Source organism: Eptesicus fuscus, chromosome 3 (assembly GCF_027574615.1).
Source record: "Eptesicus fuscus isolate TK198812 chromosome 3, DD_ASM_mEF_20220401, whole genome shotgun sequence".
Lineage (NCBI taxonomy): Eukaryota > Metazoa > Chordata > Mammalia > Chiroptera > Vespertilionidae > Eptesicus > Eptesicus fuscus.
Genome location: NC_072475.1, coordinates 75,235,263 through 75,256,727, shown reverse-complemented (window position 1 = coordinate 75,256,727; position 21,465 = coordinate 75,235,263). Strand labels below are relative to the sequence as shown.

The 21,465-nt window shown below is 37.5% G+C and overlaps 1 pseudogene; it reads right to left on the bottom strand.

Moving 5' to 3' along the window:
- Positions 1-1,207: 1,207 nt before the first annotated feature.
- Positions 1,208-21,465, bottom strand: part of LOC103301565 (60S ribosomal protein L4-like) — a 47,198-nt pseudogene continuing 26,940 nt past the window's right edge.

The following is a 21,465-nucleotide window of genomic DNA, read 5'->3' as shown; positions in this document are numbered from 1 at the left end:
AGTTTAAAATTAGCCAGCAGTGCATTTTTGCATACAGTACACTCACATAGCAGTACTGTAAATATATAAAATATGTTTTGTTGGTATTTAATTACTTCTGTTTATAACAAATCTCTGATGTCCATTATGGTTAGTTTATATTATTAATACATCATTATCTTGACACATACTGAGGAATTATTTGTGTTTCCAGGCTTCTGGAGTTTATTCATACTTAATGAATAATGAGCAGTAAAAGAAACTCAATATTTTTGTAACTCCCAGACATCAAGCATAAAATATATATTTGCTTCAGTCCATACAGTTCCCAAACTTTCTGTTTTATAGGAAGGTGGGAAATTACAATAGGAAGAAAGAAGAGAAAAACAAGTTGGGTAGCTCTGTTATGGCAGCCTGACAAATAATTACGCTCAGCCTGCACTGGTTACTGTGCAGCACATGAAACAACATTCTGCTTTGTTCAGAAGCAATTAGGGAGTGGTTCCCTGGGCTACTTTTGCCAACACTATTTTGAAGAGGCAAAATAATATCTGGGATCACTCTCATTAAAGGAACCCCCAAAGCTAATGAGGTCCCTATATTACTAATACAACATATAAACTGTTTTTTGTTTTGCGTGTTACTTAAGAATTCTTACTTGGAGAAAAAAAAATTGTATTTTATTTTTAACTTGAAATGGTAAGAAAGGATTGTGGCTCAGAAGGCAGACATCACGAGGAGACAATATCAAAACAAGTGAAATAAAGGTATTAAATATTTAATAGATTTTCACACTTACTCAGTGGAAACTCATTTGGGGTTTTGCCTGTGAATTACTACAAACAAGTGTTTTTCAAAATCAAAATGTGAAAACTAATATTGGCGTTAGGGTTCTGTTTTGTTAGATTAAAATTTAATCATTTTATTCTTTGCTTTCATAAGTTTCTATTTTGCCCAAAATATGTACATAATGCAAGGGACATGGCAGAGTCCTGTTACGGGAAAAGAGTTAATTGAAGTTTGTGAGCAACACATATCTAAGCACAGCAAATACACAAAAAGTAACATAATGAGGTTTCTCCTCCAGAGATTCAAGTCCCTTAAGTAGGGGTGGGGAACCCGTGGTTTTGTTGTTGTTGTTGTTCTGTTTTCTTTTGTTTTGGTGTGTGTTTTTTTTGCCTTTGATCATATTTTTATTCAAAATTAGCTGTCCTAAGTGATTTGACCATTATGGAATAAACAAATTTAAGTTTTGCCACAGGCTTCTTTCTTCTGTGGTGGGTTTCTTTTCTACAGGCTTCTTTTCAGCTGCTGGTGGTTTGGTACCTGCAGCCTTTTTCCCCACCAAAGCCTTCTGCTTCTTAAGGCCCACAGCCTTCTTTCCTTTCTTCCCGGCCACAGGCTTCTTGCCTGGAACCCCCTTCTCATCGGATTTGGCTTCTAGCGCTGCTGCTGCTTTGTCCACCCAGAGCTTGTGGTTCTTGGCCTGGCGAAGAATGGAGTTCCGGCGCATGGCCTTTGCCTATGGTTTTAGCTTCAACATGACCCTCAGGCTTTTCAGTGGATTCTTCTTCAGGACTCTGTGATGAATCTTCTTGCATGGTGCTCAGAGGGCTCTTTGGATCTCTGGACTTTTCAAGATTCTGTTAAGGTCCGTATGGAGCATCTTGTGCTTGGGAAAGTGGTAGTTACTCTTGAGGGAGGCAGCTCTAGCCAAGTGCCATACAGCTCATCTAACCTGCGGAAAGCACTTTCAGCCCAAATGCAGAAACGTCCCACATGCCCCCCAGGAGCAAGTTTCAAAATGTTTAGTTTGCTTACATTAAGCAGAGTAATTCCAGGGATGTTTATGAAGACTTTGATAGTCCTGTTGTCCTCATTATAGATGATGCGAGGTCCCCTGAGCTGGATACCACCACGGTTTCTCATTTTGCTCTTGCCAGCCCTCATTTGCTGAGAGGCGTAGACCTTTTTTCTATCCAGGTCTTGAGTTTCTTAAGAAGCAAAACAGCCTCCTTGGGTTTCTTGTAGCTTCAACTTTATCTTCAACCACCAAAGGAAGTTCAATAACTTCCTCAATATGGTGACCTTTATTTATTTATTTTTTAAATATCTTTTTATTGATTTCAGAGAGGAAGGGAGAGGGAGATAGAAACATCAATGATGAGAGAGAATCATGGATCAGCTGCCTCCTGCACACTCTACACTGGGGATCAAGCCCGCAACCCAGGCATGTGCCCTTGGCCGGAATCGAACCTGGGACTCCTCTGTCCACAGGCCGACGCTCTATCCACTGAGCCAAACCGGCCAGGACTATACAGTGACCTTTAGACATGACCAGTGCTGGTGAGCCCGAGGCAGTCAGGGCAGAGCAGATGGCATATTGTTTCTGTGTTGTGTTCACTCTGCTGTGCCAACGGCGCCAGGTTTTTGTTGGTGCAAACATGCAGCCCCCATGACACATATTTCCAGAAGCACCTCAGCCATGACCATGAGTTCCACCTCCTCGGACTTGGGAATTCCAGCCACAGGTCTGCCAGTACCCCAGGGCTCGGCACTGGTTTGGTGACCTGCCAATTCACTGACAGCATAGGGCTGTCTATTGTTTTTGCATCAGTTGGTATGAACAAAGCTCACCATATCTGGTCGAATGGGAGCTTTGAACACAGCAGGCAAAGTGGCATTTTCACCAGATGGTTCCCGCTTTTTGGAGTACACAGTTATCAGTGCAGGAGCCCACACTGGGAGAGGAGAAGGCCACACTCCTCTCTACCCAGCGGCTCCCACAGGGAGAAAAATAAAAGTAGGGAACCTTTTTTCTGGCAAGGGACATTGGAATATTTATAACATCATTTGCTTAATATAAATCTATGTTTCTATGAAAAAAGCAACAACTCACAGATGTATTGGATTTTGAGTCCCACCTGTGGTTGCCGCGACAGGGCTAGACCAAATGATTTCTCAGGTTTTACACGTCCCGCGTGTGGGACATTCCCACTTCTGCTTCAAGGAGATGAACAACTGGAAAAACAAAACAAAACAGGAGAACAGCATATGTAAACTTTATTGTTTTATAGAGTTACTAAATACCCTGAAATTTTAGCAAAGAACGAATGACTGTAGCTGAAGTAGTAAGGTGAGGTCTCATAGAGGAGAAATAGTTTGGTTTTATGCAGAAGTACTAGTAGAATTAGGAAAAGAGAGAGAGAATGGGCCATTGTTATGTGTCTGAGAAGAGCATGAGCAGCGGCACAAAGACAAAGCATGTAGAAGGAGGAAGGCAGAAGGAAGGAGGCAAATAGAAATACTAGACTGTTTGAAAAAGAATCTTTCTATTGTGGGTAGAATAATGCTCCCACATGATGTTCATGTCCTAATTTTCATAATTTTTTAATATGTTAGGTTATATGGCAAAAGAAAATTAAGGTTTCAGATGGATTTAAGGATGCTAATCAGTTGACCTTAAAATAGGGAAATTATTCTGGATTATTGAAGAGAGCCCAATGTTACATAAAGCCAACAAGGGAAACAGAAGAGTCAGAGATTTTGAGAGGAAGATATAACCACAGAAGCAAGAACAGAGTGATGAGATGTAAGAAAGACTCATCCTAGTTTTCATATGGAAATTTGGAATATGGAAAAAGAGGGCCACGAGCTAATACTGGCAGCCTCTGGGAGCTGGAAAAGGTAAAGAAAAAGATGAATTCCCTAGAGCTTCCAAAAGTAATGAAGCTGAATAAGACCTGTGGCATTCTTCTAACCTATATGTAGTATTATAAGATCATAAATTTGTATTGCTTTACAGCATTATGTTTGTGGTTATTTGTTCTAGACAGATTGCCTGAAAGCTTGAAAGCTTGGCTCATTATCATCCCAAGAGTACATATCAACACTTAGATGAAGAAAGCCATATTTTATTAATGGTGTGAAAATGAAATTCAAGAGAAAATAAATAAAACATTATACATTTTGAAGTAAAAAAAATAGGGAACAAAATAGATAAAAGTGACATGTTAATGAAGTATATATTATTTTTTTGTAAGTTTGAAAAATGATAATGCATAAAATAACTTCTTTTCAATTGCTCTTTACCATTTTTTATTAGAGTTATCAGAAATTACCAAACTTTGTCTGGATATCAATACCTTAATTTAGTTTGGATTTAATTAATATACAGGGTGGGGCAAAAGTAGGTTTACAGTTGTTTGTATGAAAAATCTATGTATATAAAACCCTAATATGCAAATAGACCGAACGGTACGGACAACTGGTCGCTATGACATGCGCTGACCACCAGGAGGTGCGCGCGGAACATGGTGGGCATCGGCAGCAGGCAGCAGATTGTGGAACATGGTGGGTGTCGGCCACTGCAGGATGGTGGAGCAGGTGAGCAGGGGCGCCACACCAAGGCGGGGCGCTGGTTGCTGTCATCAGGGCAAGCCTCTAGTGGTTACTGAAAATTCTTTGCTGCTGCGCGCTGTAGTCCCGCCCAGCACTCGCACCCAATGCTGGCACAGGCCCGCTCACACCCACAGCCGGCTCCAAAGCCGCCACTTGCACCTGCTGCTGGCGCCCGGTGCCGGTCCCAATCGCTTGGTCCCGTCAGCAGGTGCGAAAGGCAGCTGCTGGCCCCAATTGCCCCTGAGGGCTTCTCCACTTCCCCTGCTCCTGAGGGGTGATAGGGGCAGCAGCCACTGCTCACACCCGCTGACAGCACCGGCCCCCCTTGCACCTGCTGCTGGCGCGAGCCCCAATCGCTCCACGCCATCAGCAGGTGTGAGCCAGGTTGGCGCTGTCAGCGTGTGGGAGCGGTGGCAGAGGGAGTGGAGCTGCTGGCAGACAGGGGACTGGGGGCTGTGGTGGGAGGAGCTGGGCAGGGGCGCAGAGGATGGGCCGAGACCCGCCCCTGTGCCCATATAAGAATACTCACTGAGAGTTATAATGTTTCAATTCTATGTATGTAGATATAATTTACCAAATTGTTGTAGTCATAGTTAGCTTAAGAGAAATTATTTCTTTATATCTGGAAACTAAATATTAAAGAACCAGCAATATTTCAAATACCAAGTCACAAATTTATATTTGTGTTTCTTGGTTCATTTAATAACATTTTATTCATTATTGCTTATATTGATCTTTCTGTTAGCAGTTTTATGAAGCCATTAGTTTCTCTATTCATGTCCTGTAATTTCTAACCTAGTTCAGTGGTATAATCTATAAGTCATTAGAGACATGACTCTTTTTGAAGCTGAAGCACTTTTGTAAAAGCATCAGAGTAAAACAATAATTGCCTGTAATTGAAAAAATACTTTAAAAAATGTATTTGTGAGAGATTTGATCAGAGTTCATTATAATGAAATTGACAAGGAAATTTGGTTGTTCTTGTGACATCAAGATTTTAAAATGATAACTAGAATTAAAACTGATAAGGTTATTAAGGTTATATTAGGACATATTAGATTTTTAAAACATTTTATTTATTGATTTAGAGAGAGGAAGGAAGAGAGAGAGAGAAAGAGAAACTTCAATTTGTTGTTCCACATATTTATGCATTCAATGTTTGATTCTTGTATGTGCCCTGACCGGGGATCAAACCACAACCTTGGCTTTACCCAACTGAGCTACCCGACCATGGCCTGGATATATTAGATTTTTTTTAAATTTTACATAATTTCTACAAAATTTATATAAATAACATATATCTACACAAATATAGGAAAATTTAGCATCACTTGTTGAAAAAAGCTTTCCATGTAATTTAACTTGTTAAATAAGCCTAATAAAGAAAGAGATGAAGTATTTTGAGTTTTTACAGAAACCCTCTGAAATATCCCAAAGTTAGCTAGAGGTCAAAATGACTTTATTTAGAATTTGATTTGGGGAAATTTGTGGAAAATATCAAAAAATTTGGATGTTTGACTAAATGAGGCCACAGATTATTGTGAAATAACATTTAATTATCTACTTAACCAAAGTAACAATAATAGATTTCAAAGGCAAATACAGAAGATTAAATAGCTGTTAGCAAAATTTAGCCCTTTTAATATTGAGAAGATTTAGTTTTCTTAAGAAATCAAAGACCTGATTAAGACAGCATTAAGGCCTGACTAACACAACCTGAAGCAAAGAACATTAATTTGGTAGAACAAAATCCCTGCTTTCCAGACAGCATACCCAAAAGGCAAAGAAAATACTTCACAATCTTATCAAGAGTAAACCAATAGTCTAAGAAAAACAAAATTCTAATTTTGTACCAGATTGCTTTAGATATTTAAATTTATTTATTAAATTAAATTCATTTCAATCTTAGCCAACTTAACCATACATTAAATTTTTTTCCCAAAGATCCCTTTTGTACAAACCTTTTAGAACTTTTTTTTAAATTTAAATTTGTCCCATATTTCCACTTTTACAGTTTACCTCTCTTTAAAATAACATTATTTTACTTGTACAAATATATTTCCATTTTTTTTTACTGAAAACAGACATCTTACTTTTTTGCATTCAAAGTAGTTTCCTTTATTATTTCTAGTAGTTTGCGGGGGCCTGATGCGGCGGGGATCTCCCTTTTCCGTGGCCAGCACGGAGAGAGATGAAACTGGTTCTTGATAGAGGCGTCCAGGGATTGAGAAATAAAGAAATAGAGACACAGAAGTAGATGCAAGCTGGTCCCAGGTGGGTCACTGACCTCCTCTGCTGGAGAGACAGACGACTCCTGAGCCACGCAGCACATTTATTTATACTCCCATATACAAGGCGGGTTCACTGAAAAACTTAAGATTAAAGGAGCTTGGGAGGGCCCAGGTCTATTTCATTTCCTCTTTTCCTGTGCTAGACTGGTTCCACATCTCAAAGCCCTCTTCCAGAACCTAGACAAAGGTAAGCCAGGAAATGACAACACCTCCGCACTCCTGGGGCGGGGTGCAACTGACATGACTCTCAAATATCTTGGGCTTAGTCAACAGCAAGCTAAAGAATGTCCATGTGTCTTCCCAGGGGGCCCTCTACATCTCCCCCATTTTTAATTTTTTTTAAAAAATCTTGCATTTACAGACCAGAAATAAACATATAAGAATGAAAAATGTTTGAGTCCCAATTTCAATGTCCAATAGTTCCTCATGTGTACATGTCAGCAATGATATCTGGATGGTGGACAAACGGTGGCAATGCAGGCCCGACCGTCTCTGGTTTGGTCCTGGGCATCCTGCAGTGACGCACTGCTGCTGACTGCTAGCATGGCAAGGTGTCATCAGCGTCTTCCATCCCTGGACTGTTTCTCCTCTTGTCTTCATGGCTGGAGCATTCCTGTCAATTCCTCTCCTGCAGGAATCCACATGGTCTTGGAGTTGTTTTCTGAAAATATACAAACATATTCTCGACCAAAAGTTAGTAAAACAATCCTTTCTATAAATTTGACTTGGGATCTTTTTCATTTTTTGCCCAAAATGATTTTCCTTTGGCTTATTCTGATACTATGTGTGTTTTTTCATAGGTGTCCTGCTCTTAGTATTATAAATGAAAATTAGTTTTCAAAGTAAAAATTTTTCTGGATATTTTTCCTTACATAATATTTTTCCACTATCACCCCTTTGTTTTTGATTTAATTATTAGGAGGATTTTGCAAAATTTTTATAATGTAGTCTTGATCACTTTAAGTTTCATCTGCACAAAAATATGACTGCCTTTAGGTTCATTACATGTTAAGTAATTTTACCATGAAATGAACTACCAATAGAAATTTTAGTTAATACTTTAGGAATAGCCTTTTGTACAATTAAATTTTCTTGAATATTCAATTATTCCATTTAGCCAATTTAAATTAATCTGAAAATTTGACTATTTTACTGTTAAAATTTTAATACTCTTAACAACAATGTTAGTTTATCCTGTAAATGTTAAATGGAAAGGTTTATTTGCATCCTTGAGAAAAGCCCTGAGCATTCCTGGATTTAGACTGGATTTAGACATAGGGCAGCTGCCATGGTCCAACTCTCTGTTGCCTGGGTCCCAATCCAAGCTGGGCCATGTCTCTCTGTTAGATGGGTCTCTTTCCGATTTGAGCTGGGCCAAGTCTGTGTATGTTGCCTGGGTCCCGATCTGAGCTGGGCATGGGAAGCACAAAGCAGCCATGGGGCAGGAGACCTCCCTCAGAAGGGGCGCGTGTTCAGGCCCCTGCAATGTTGGGGGGGTGAGGTTCTGTGCCCCACCTCTGTTGACCCCCTTTTTCTCTCCTGATGGCCCCTTGCGACTGTGCCTGTCTTAGGTTGTTCCTCCCTTGAGGAATCTTACCCGTCTTGGACTAACCAGCCATCCTCCGGGGCCAAGCAGGGTGATGTGAGGTTCAGTTCTGTCTCCTTGATAGCCTATGCCCCTATGGCCTCCATGCCCAGCACCTGCCTTGGGATCCCCTCACCTGCTGGCGGGGCCCTGGCATTGATCACATATCTTGGGGAACCCAGGTGTCTTCTCCAGGGAGGGCCCAGCTCACGCCATTGTGCGAGAGACAGATCCATGGTACCAGCCACCATGAGGCTTCAACTTCAGCATGAACTGAAAACTCAGGCAACAGCTGTGGGAAATTGGATTGTGAGAAGAGGGTCCCTCTTGGCAAAAAGGACCAATATAGGATGCTCAATTGCCTTCCCAAGGGGGCCTTCCACACAGTGGAAGGGATTAAATCCTTTCATATCCTTTTTAAATTGCTGCCAATCATTCAAAGAATTAGTTTGTAAGTTTGTTTGGTATATGCTGTTGTAAAATATCAAAAATTATAATGACATTGTAGAATATTATGTAAGGATATCCTTTGCTCTAGGCCATGGCAATCCAATTTCAAAATGGCTGTCAAATATTTAGTTACTCTGTTTTGCCATTTTTGGGGCCAAAACCTTCATAACATTTAAAGTATATTTATTAATTTTTATTTGATAAGGCTTTCCATGCAATTTCAAGTATATTAGATCTTTTTAAAAAAGATTTCCTTTAAGAAGAGAGGATAAATTTCTTGTATTACTCCGGGCCCTTGGAGCTTTCCAAGAATCATCTCTGTTAAGACCTTGAAATTTTAACATGGTAAAAAAACCATCAAAAATATATATATATATATATATATATCCGTATATGATTTAAAGATTATAATACTTTTTTATAATTATCTTAATATATCAAATTTAAACTTTTAGAGCTGGCCAGTCAAATATTTTTAGCATGTCCTAGATTAATAACACAATAACACTTTATATTTCTAAGAATAAATACAAGACATAATCAATTAACAGCTTCAATTCTGTCCTCTAGGTTTCATGCAATGCATACTCAGATCAACATTTCAGTATTATAACAATTCAATACATTTAGATCTTTTAAATTTATCATTTGATTTAGTAAACTTCCAAGTTCTTTTTAAATTTCCAGCCGATAGGCCTGGACCAGCCTCTAAATTTCAAAACGGTCACAATTTTCCTGCTGGGGAAGTCAAGAAGCAAACTCTCAGCCATTCATATGTAAACTTGACTATTTTCTTCCTGCTATTTACTTGCCTCTGGCGGGAAATTTCAAGAGTTACTTTAGATGTCTTGGGAAACTGGCCTGTATTTCTTTCTCCCGTTCATCTTCGCCATTTTTAAGGCCAAAACAATCTCGGGTTTTTATTCTGTACACAGCAAAAAGTCAAGTTCAGCTCAAAACTATGCGCACTCGTTTTTACACTGGCCTTTTCCCTTTACATGTGCACAGAAACCCCAGATGCATTTATGAATTTGTAAAAGCTTTAAGTCATTAGCTGGAAAATAAATAAAGATGGCTAAGATCAGGCCTCTCAAAGTGGCCTTTCCCCCACCTCCTTGTTTCTTCGGGGGAAGTTTCAGTAATGGTCAGGCATCTACTGTTTTTATCTTATTTATTTTTTCAATTTTTATTGTTATTTTTATTTTTTTATTTTTTAAGGAAAGAAAAGGATTTTTTTAAGATAAAGAATTATGGGCAGTTGCTGAGAAGTTCCTTTTAGACTTGCACCCTTCCACTGCAGGAGGCAGAAGAGGTGCAGATGGTATTCACACAACTGCTTTCTAACCTTTTCCCAGGTTTCATCAACAAAACAAGAAAGAAATCAAGCATCTGACTATGCTTAACAGCATCTTTGAGCTATGAGCATAGTTTAAAGCATTTTTGAGTATTACCCACGTTTTACACCCGGTTGATTTAATTTTTACAACAATCCACTCCTTCTTACCTTAAGTCTGTGGTGTGCACACACTTCTAGGAGTGATCCCTTGCCTCTTGCCTCTCATTGGGCGTCAATATGCGGGGGCCTGATGCGGCGGGGATCTCCCTTTTCCGTGGCCAGCACGGAGAGAGATGAAACTGGTTCTTGATAGAGGCGTCCAGGGATTGAGAAATAAAGAAATAGAGACACAGAAGTAGATGCAAGCTGGTCCCAGGTGGGTCACTGACCTCCTCTGCTGGAGAGACAGACGACTCCTGAGCCACGCAGCACATTTATTTATACTCCCATATACAAGGCGGGTTCACTGAAAAACTTAAGATTAAAGGAGCTTGGGAGGGCCCAGGTCTATTTCATTCCCTCTTTTCCTGTGCTAGACTGGTTCCACATCTCAAAGCCCTCTTCCAGAACCTAGACAAAGGTAAGCCAGGAAATGACAACACCTCCGCACTCCTGGGGCGAGGTGCAACTGACATGACTCTCTCAAATATCTTGGGCTTAATCAACAGCAAGCTAAAGAATGTCCATGTGTCTTCCCAGGGGGCCCTCTACAGTAGTTTTAATTACATATACTAATTAAAATATTCAACACTTAGAAACCATGATTTCTAATGAAATATACATTCAGGCATACCTCACAGACATTGTGAGTTCAGTTCTAGACTACAGCCATAAAGTTGGGTATCACAACAAAAGGAGGCATACTCTGTTTGCTGTCTTGCCTTAAATTTGTAAAAAATGCAACACCTGTGAAGTGCAATAGAGTGAGGTGCAATAAAATGAGGTGTGTCTGTGATTGTGAACTGTCTGTTACACATTTTTACTGGCAAATGTATTAATATATTTTATAATTTCTAGAAATATATGCTTCTGCATACTATTTTTTTTCAGTGTGGCACAAGACATTTTTATTTACAGACCAAAATGTCTTTAGTTCCTCCATAACAATAGGTCAAAATAGGTAATTTAGACTCAAATGGCAATTAATGTACCAGTATTTTATCTCATTTGTAAATATTACAGACATTTACTGAATTTCCATAATTCCCATTTATTTTACTTAGCAAAATTCCATAAGTAGAAGTTACTAAAGGGGTTTGGGAAACTATCACACAACAAACATTATTGAAAAATTTACCTAAACCCTTTTTTTTTTTAAGTTTAATTGTTTAAGGTATTACAAATAGTAGTATATATGTCTCTCCCCCCCTCCCCACTGACCTCCCCCCAGCCTCCCCTACCCCCCCCGGCACCTGCCCTAGTCCCCCTGCCCCCAGTGTCTTGCCTCAATTGGTTGTGCTTATATGCATGCATACAAGTCCTTTGGTTGATCTCTTACCCCACCCCAACCCTCCCCTACCTTCCTGCTGTAGTTTGACAGTCTGTTCGATGCTTCTTTGCCTCTGTCTATTTTTGTTCAACAGTTTGTAATGTTCTTTATTATCCATAAATGAGTGAGATCATGTGGTATTTATCTTTCACTGACTGGCTTATTTCACTTAGCATAATGGTCTCCAGATCCATCCATGCTGTTGCAAAAAAGAAGGAATTCTTCCCTAAACCCTTTTTATTTCACCAATGCCTATTTAATTTATTTGTTCCAAACAATCATGTTTAGATTACCTATAGAAACTTTATTAGACATTTGATAACATCAGTTATCATCTTAAATAATTTTTGGCTGAAAAATTTTATAACAGAAATACCATGAAGTTATTTGAGTCATAAGCCAAAGCAGAATAAAAGTTGTTTATCCATAGTATATTAAAATTGAGAACTCTGAAGCATGCCTATTTATTTAACCCAACAAACTCAAAGTAGTTTTAATTGACTGAAATTATCCTATAATTCGTGAATTTAAAACACTCAACTTATAAGCACTTACTTTTAAGTCAGTTAAAGAGAACTCTTTTATAAATTAATTTTAGTAATAGCATCCAAAAGTAGAAATATACCATATCTATAACATCCATATATAAAACATATAGACAAAATAAAGATGTCTTAGCTTTCATTTTAAAATATTATCCATGAATCAAGTAGATCATAAAACTCACTAGTTTATAAATATGTCTCTGGCAGATGGAATAAGTTAAGATTACAGTTTGGTCAAGAGAACCTTTTAATAGTTAGTATTTTTTAAAGGGCCTTTTTCTTGTTTGTTTTTTTTATTAGTCTCAGCACACTTTTAATTACCTTATTGAATATTTACATTTTAAGGACAGGGTAAGACTTATATCTTAGAGGTACAGGAAAAAAAATGCAAGTTTTCTCCTAGTAGTTTTGGAGTATAGGTATCTACTATATAAATTCTTAAAGCAATTACTATTTAAATTTATTCTTCTGTTTTTAAAGTGCAGGACAATGCTTTTTTTCCCAATGTTCTGATATTTACAATATCGGTTTATGTCTGAAGGAAATAGGAGGAAGTCAGAGTTGATTTTGAGTAACTCTGTGTTATGCTTTTGTTTTTCTAAAGGTTTAAGAAAGAGAGAAAAGGACTCTCACCACTTTTGCTTCCACTAGATCCCACTGAGATCTGGGAGGCTGATCTTAACTAAGAATTCTTACTTTCTGTGGCTTTTGTCATAGGCACTAGGATCTCTTCATCTGCAGCAGTCCCAGTAGCATTCAGACAGTGAAGATCCTGCTGACTATGCCAACTGTCAGGGGAGAGGGGAGGGAATATTCTACTTTTCTGGGTTCTTATGGGTCTCAACTAAAAGTAGAAGAAAATTAAATCCCACATAATAATTGCTGATATTTACAGGTCACTAAATACTTGAGGTATAACCTTTTTATGACTCTTTTTCAATTCACTATAGTTATACTTTTAGGTACACGCTATTGCTATTTATAATTTTAAGAATAAAAATATATATTTTTATTTGTTACAGCTATATTTTTAGATAAGATCTATTGCTATTTACATTTGTTTTTGTGTAGGTGTGCTTTTTTTTTTTATTTATTTACTAGAGGCCGGTGCCTGAAATTCATGCATGGGGGCGGGGTCACTCAGCCTGGCCTGCACCCTCGCACAATTCAGGACCCCTGACTCCTAACCGCTCACTCCTAACCATTTGCCTGCCTGCCTGCCTGATCACCCCTAACCACTCACCTGCCTGCCTGTTGGCCCCTAACCACTCTGCCGGCCTGCCTGAACTCCCCAAACTACTCGCCTGCCTGCATGATCACCCCTAACAGCCTCTGCCTTGGCCCCCAACCCCACAGCTTCGTCCGTAAGGACATCAGGAATGACATTCAGTTGTGTGGTCTAATTAGCATATTATGCTTTTATTATTATAGATTTTTTCTTTCTTTGTTGATTTAGGTATTACATATGTGTCCTTACCCCCCCATTGCCTCCCCCTGCCCACTCATACCCTCAACCCCTGGTGTCTGTGTCCATTGGTTCAGCTTATATGCATGCATATAAGTCCTTTGTTTGATCTCTCCCCCTTACCCCCACCCTCCCCCACCTTCCGTCTAAGGTTTGAGCATCTGATTTATGCTTCCCTGTCTCTGGATCTGTTTTTGTTTATCAGTTTATGTTGTTCATTATAGTCCACAAATAAGTGAGATCATGTGATATATATCTTTCTCTGACTGACTTATTTCACTTAGCGTAATACTCTCCAGGACCATCCATACTGTTGCAAATGGTAGAAGTTACTTCCTTTTTACAGGAGCATAGTACTCCATTGTGTAGATGTACCACAGTTTTTTAATCCACTCATCTGCTGCTGGGCACTTAGGCTGTTTCCAAACCTTAACTATGGTAAATTATGCTGCTATGAACATAAGGGTGCATATATCCTTTCTGATTGGTGTTTCTAGCTTCTTGGGATATATTCCTAGAAGTGGGATCACTGGGTCAAATGGGAGTTCCATTTTTAGTTTTTTAAGGAAACTCCATACTGTTCTCCACAGTGGCTGTACCAGTCTGCATTCCCACCAGCAGTGCACAAAGGTTCCTTTTTCTGCACATCCTCTCTAACACTTGTAGTTTGTTTATTTGTTAATGATAGCCATTCTGACAGGTATGAATTGGTACCACATTCTCATTTTGATTTGCATCTCTTCGATAATTAGTGACTTTGAGCATGTTTTCATATGTCTCTTGGCCTTCTTTCTGTCTTCTTTCAAAAAGTATCTATTTAGGTCCATTGCCCATTTTTTGATTGGGTTGTTTATCTTTATTTTGTTAAGTTGCATGAGTTCCCTGTAAATGTTAGAGATTAAACCCTTATTGGTGATTACATTGGCAAATATGTTCTCCCATGCAGTGGGCTTTCTTGTTTAGTTGATGGTTTCTTTTGTTGTGCAAAAGCTTTTTATTTTGATGTAGTTCCACTTGTTTATTTTCTCTGCAGTTTCCATTGCCGTAGGAGCTGTATTGGTGAAGATGTTGCTTTGGCATATGTCTGAGATTTTACAGCCTGTGGATTCCTCTAAGATATTTATGGTTTCCCATCTTACATTTAAGTCCTTTAGCTATTTTGAGTTTATTTTTGTGTACGGTGTAAGTTGGTGCTCTAGTTTCATTTTTTTTTTTGCATGCATTTGTCCTATTTTCCCAGCACCATTTATTGAAGAGACTGTCTTGACTCCTTTGTATGCTCTTTCCTCCTTTGTTAAATATTAATTGAGTATAGTGTCTTGAGTCAATTTCTGGGTTCTCTATTCTATTCCATTGGTCTATATGTCTGTTCTTGTGCCAGTACCAGACAGTTTTGAGAACAGTGGCTTTGTAATACAGCTTGATATCTGGTATTGAGATCCTTCCTACTTTGTTCTTCTTTCTCAGGATCGCTGCCACAATTTGGGGTCTTTTTTTATTCCAGATGATTTTTTGGAGAGTTCTTTCTAGGTCTGTGAAATATGCCATTGGTATTTTAATGGAGATTGCATTGAATCTGTAGATTGCTTTGGGTAGTATGGACATTTTAATGATGTTGATTCTACCAATCCATGAACAAGGTATGTTTTTCCATCTGTTTATGTCTTCCTCTATCTCTTTAGTCAGTGTCCAGTAGTTTTCTGATTAAAGGTCTTTTACCTCCTTAGTTAAGTTTATTCCTAGGTATCTTAATTTTTTTGGTGTAATGGTACATGGGATTGTTTTTTTTAATCTCTCTTTCTGTAAGTTCACTATTGGTGTATAGAAATGCCATTGATTTCTTGGCATTGATTTTGTATCCTGCTACATTGCCGAATTCATTTATTAAGTCTAATAATTTTTTGATGGAGTCTTTAGGGTTTTCTATGTACAGTATCATGTCATCTGCAAATAAGGACAGTTTTAGGTCTGCTTTCCAATTTGGATACCTTTTATTTATTTTTCTTGTCTAATTGCTATGGCTAGCACTTCCAGTACTATGCTGAACCAGAGTGGTGAAAGTGGGCACCCTGTCTCATTCCTGTTCTTAGGTGAAATGGATTTAGTTTTTTGCCCATTGAGTATGATGTTGGCTGTAGGTTTGTTGTGTAAGGTTTTTATTATGTTGAGGTATGATCCCTTTATTCCCACTTTGCTGAGGGTTTTTATCAATAATGAGTGTTGTAATTTTGTCAAATGCCTTTTCTGCATCAACTGATACAACTATGTGACTTTTATCTCTCAATTTTTTCATGTGATGTTTCACGATTATTGATTTGTGGATATTGTACCATCCCTGCATCCCTGGGATAAATCCTACTTGGTCATGGTGTATGATATTTCTGATGTAATGCTGGATCCAATTTGCTGGAATTTGTTGAGGATTTTGGCATCTATGTTCATGAGGGATATTGGCCTATTATTCTCTTTCATTGTGTTATCTTTATCTGGTTTTGGTATTAGGGTAATGCTGGCTTCATAGAATGAGTGTGGAAGTGTTCCTTCCTCTTAAATTTTTTGGAATAGTCTGAGGAGGATAGTTTAAGTTCTTTGAATATTTGATAATACTTCCCTGTGAAGCCATCTGCCCCCAAACTTTTGTTTGCTGGAAGCTTTTTGATGACTGCTTCAATTTCCTCCATAGTTATCAGACTACTGAGATTTTTAGATTCTTCCTGATTGAGTTTTGGAAGGTTGTATTTTTCTAGGAATATACATTTCCTCTAGGTTGTTTAATTGTTGGAATAGAGTTGTTCATAGTATATTTTTTTACAATCCTTTTTTACAATCCTGTCAAGTCTGTTGCTATTTCACCTCTTTCATTTCTGATTTTGTTTATTTGGGTCCTCTCTCTTTGCTTCTTGCTGAGCCTGGCAAGAGGTTCATCAATATTTTGTATCCTTTCAAATAGCCAGCTCTTGGTATCATTGATTTTTGTTGTTGTTGTTGTTCTCTATGTTGTTTATTTCTGCTCTGATCTTTATTATCTTCTTTCTTCTGCTCACTCTGGGCTTTTCTTGTTGCTCTCTTTCTAATTCTTTAAGTTGTAGAGTTAGATAATTTATTACCACTTTTTCTTGTTTTTTTAAGGTAGGCCTGTAGAGCTATAAACTTCCCTCTCAGGACTACTTTCATTATGTCCCATAGATTTTGGATTGTTATGTTTTCATTGTCATTGGTTTCCATGATGTTTTTAATTTCTTCTTTGATCTCTTTGGTAACCCAATCATTGTTTAATAGCATGCTATTCATCTTCCAAGTGTGAATTTTTTTATTGTTTTTATTGTAGTTTATTTTTAATATTATGCCATTGTGGTCTGAGAAGATGTCTGATATGATTTCAATCTTCTTGAATTTGGAGAGACTTTGCTGGCAGTCAGATATCCCCTGAAGGGTCCTGGATTGGAGAGGGTGCAGGCCTGGCTGAGGGATCCCCCCCCCCCCCCATGCACCAGTTTCACGCACTGGGCCTCTAGTTTATATAATAAAAGCCTAAGCAAACATTACGGTGGAACTACCAGAATGACCAGTCACTATGATGCACACTGACCACCAGAGGGCAGATGCTCAACCCTGGAGCTGCCCCCCTGGTGGATAGTGCACTCCCACAGGGGGAGCACTGCTCAGCCAGAAGCTGGGCTCATGGTTAGTGAGTGCAGCATTGGTGGCAGGAGCCTCTCCTGACTCCATGGCAGCGCTAAGGAGCAGCAAGCAGAGTGGTAAGGAGTAGCAAACAGGTGGGTGGTAAGGAGCAAGGGCTCCTGGACTGCAAGAGGGATAGCCAGTAGGCAGACATCCTCGAGGGGTCCTGGACTGTGAGAGGGTGTAGGATGGTCTGAGGGACCCCCCTCAAGTGCACAAATTTCATGCACCTGGCCTCTAGTCATGTTAATAATAGCCATTCTAATAGCCGTGAGGTGGTATCTAATTGTAGTTTTGATTTGCATTTCCCTGACAGTGGTGTTGAGCATCTTTGCATATATCTATTGGCAATTTGAATGTCTTCTTGGAAGAAGTGTCTGTTTAGGTCCTCTGCCCAATTTTTATTGGATTATTTATTTGTTTTTGAGATGTATGAGTTCTTTATATGTTTTATATGAATTTGGGTATTAACCCCAGAGGTTATATTTGCAAATACCTTCTACCATTTGGTTGGTTGCGCTCTCTCTCTCTCTCTCTCTCTCTCTCTCTCTCTCTCTCTCTCTCTCTCTGCTTTTGCTGTGCACAAGCTTTTTAGTTAGATAGTCCCATTCATTTATTTTTGCTTTTACTTCCTTTTCTTTGAGGACAAATTAATAAAATCCTCTCTAAGACCAAGGTAGTAAACTTAAGGGATTGCTTTAAAAATAAGGTATGCTTGGGAATAAGAAAAAGGGATGCAGTTAATGGTTTGAAAAACACCAATCTTGAGAGTACTTGCTGATAATTGGAAGTAGTAATAAAATAAAGTGAATCCAAAGGTAATATAGTTCCTTCACTTTATAATGTGTATATAATATGTATTTAATGTTATACATATTATTATTATGTTATTATAAATAAAATACTATTTTATTAAAATTTATTAAAAAGTAATAGTATTTACATCTAACATTGAGTTCTTTCCAATTGTGTTACTACCCGTAATTTAGTGTTTCTAGTAATTATAACTACTATTATAGCTTCATATCCAAGAAAATATTTGTTTGTTTTTTAAGAATAGTTTACTGATTTTTAGAGAGAGAGGAAGGGAGAGAGAGAAAAAAAAAATCAATGAGAGAGAAACATTGATTAGCTGCCTTCTGAACACCCCCTACTGGGAATGATACCCACAATATAGGCATGTGCCCTGAACAGCAATCAAACCAGCAAACTTTATGTGCATGGGATGATGCCTAACTAACTGAGCCATACTGACCAGAGCAAAAAAATGCTTTTTTTCCAGATATGCTAATTCGTTGATAAAACACTTTATACTTCTTTAGGATTAACAAGTGAAATTTTCTAATTAAAATGCTCTTACTAGTATTTGCATCTATTAGTACATATGGTTTAGAATCTTTTAACAGAGTTTTAGTCTTTCCATCTCATTTTTCGGTTTAGACATTGTAAATGAACTCAAATTGTTTTCTATGATTCATTTTTACTTTCAATTGTCTTATTGACTAAGGAAACTAACAACATTGATTTTATTCCCCTGTTTTTCCTAATTTATTTATGTTAACTCCACATATTTTATAATTATAAAAATTCATAACACCTGAAAAATTTGTCCATCTATAGTAATTCATTTACATTTAAATATTCCACAGTTTTATGCAGGTATATCAAAAGTAATTTTAGTAGCAGTGAAATATTTTAGGTAGTTACGTCTCTCTGTTTGAAACATTTTGTATTAATTATATTTTGTATTCATAGCATGGATATCATATGACCTAGACTATTTGGCTTTCTCCTATTCTAGATTGAAAGAAGTTAAATAAATTAATGCTTTTGAAAGTCAATTAATATTTTTACTAGTTTGTATCTTATGTATTTTTAAGAAGCTTAAACTGACAACATGAAAAAGGGTTGATTTCTATTTCCTTCTTTTTCTTTTTTGACATTTACAGAACTTTTCAATGAAGATATTAATAATCACTCAAGTAGTTGAGTGCCAATGCTTCTATTATCATTTGATTGTATAGCCAAATAATCAACTTAGATTACTTGAGAAATATGTGAATCTGTAGAACTAAAAAGTACAAGTTTCTCAATATGGCATTTTCAAAGTACTATGTAGAAACATGTTTAAACATAATGTAAAACCTATATTTTTATAAACATCTATAATTAAATACTAACATTGACATGTAACTTAACCCATGAAAGGCTTTCAGAACTCATTAAACCAGAACTGTTCACTAAACTTTTATATTACCAGCACTTCTCTGAGTAGTAGGAAGAGGAAAGAAAAAAAGGACTAGTGATTGCTTTTAAAAAATGTTTTTATTGATTTCAAAGAGAGGAAGGGAGAGGGAGAGAGATAGAAACATTAATGATGAGAGAGCATCATCGATTTACTGCCTCCTACATGGCTCCCACTGGGGATGGAGCCTGACCAGGAATTGAACTGTGACCTTCTGGTCCATAGTTTGATGCTCAACCACAGAGCTACACTGGCCAGGCTAATGAATGCTTTTAAGAAGTATGCTCACTGTGGAGGACTCAGACTTGTAATAATGCATATGATTGTGCTGTAACATAGACTGAACACCCTACCAAGGCTTTGTAAATGATGTTTCTTCCTACAGGAAGGAATGCTCAAATTGATAGCTGAAGTCTGAACAAAACTCAGGAAAGGAGTTAGCAGAAGAAAATTCTAACCAGGAAAAAGAGTGCCTTTTAATACTGTAGATCAGACACATGGGGGCATTTGGAAAACACAAGGATCTCTAAATAACTGTGGTGCATGATGCAAAAGGAAACAGTCAGGAAATAGACTGCAGAGGTTATGAGAGGCCAGGCCATGTAGATGATGTTAAGGCATTTGGATTTGACTCTAAGGCAAAAGACTTGGAGATCTTCGTAAGAGGTGCATACATGCTAAGATTTGCATTAGTGTGGACATTGCAATCCCAGGTTTATGAGTCATAAACCTGGGTCAAGAAGATCAGTTATGTGGCAGCCTTAGTAAAATGAGAAATGGTGGCCATACTTGTATAAAGATGGGAAAGATTAAGCTGTTTGGATAGATATTTAGGTGAAAAACAATAGAGATAAGACCAGGAAAAGACTTCTTTGGTTAAGAAGTGTGAGTGATATTTGAATAACTATGACTGCCAGAAATTTTCCAAAGTGGATTTCCCCTTTAACACTGAGTTATATGGTCATATAAGTACATATACAATATTCAATCTGCAAAGGAACTATTCTCAACTTGTATAAGCTTATATTTACAGAATTTATTGTTGTGCACTGACTCCAGAACCTCAAAGAAATGTTTATTATTCTCCACAAAATAATTTTCACTATTAATTGTTGTGTAAATCAAGAAAATACTCCAATATTTTTTAAAATTTATGATCATTCTAATTTTCATATTTAGGACTTATTTTAATGATATGATCTTACTAGAAAAGAATATGTTTCATAGACCTCTTTGAAATCATTTCTCAAAGTCTGCCATTATCACATAATCACATCCCTCTTTTTATAATGGCTTTGTTGGTATAAATAGGAAAGCAGATATTGAGTTCCAGTTAGTGGTAATAAGTTGTTAACTATACATGGTACAGCTAATTTTTGTTATTAAGCACAATGAATGAGGCACTGTTTTATTCTTGCTTAAGACTGAAAGCTTTTAGATTACATGTGCACATTAGTAAAACATTATACCCTAAAAAATTATTGACTATTTTTTTCCAAAAGAGGCTGATACTTTAACTACATTATATTAAATATATTTTAAAGAAATGAACTATGGGCCACTACTTTCATTTTTAAGGAAGTTCTCTTCTTACTCTGTTCTTAAATGAAAAACAAGTCTAAAGTTAATTGCGGTAACCTATCATTTTTTTTTTTTTGAGAATGCAACGTAACTCCTACATGATTATTTAACATTCATGCAGATGATTATTTTCCAGTGTACTTTATAGGCGGACTTCATTAGCAGAAGAAAGCAGCTCTATTAAATGAGAAAGAACCCCCGCCCCGCACCCATCAAGGTTATCTCTCTACCTGGCCCTCTGCATTCTTCTGTGTGGCATTTTAACCTCATGATTTCTCTGTAATGATGTTTTACATTCTTATTAGATAAATTTAACATTTGTTTTAGAATATTTCTTGCCCAAAAATTATAATATCAGACAAAGCAAAGACAAACCTATAGTTTCAGTTTATTGGGAAATAGAAGAAAATGTGTTTT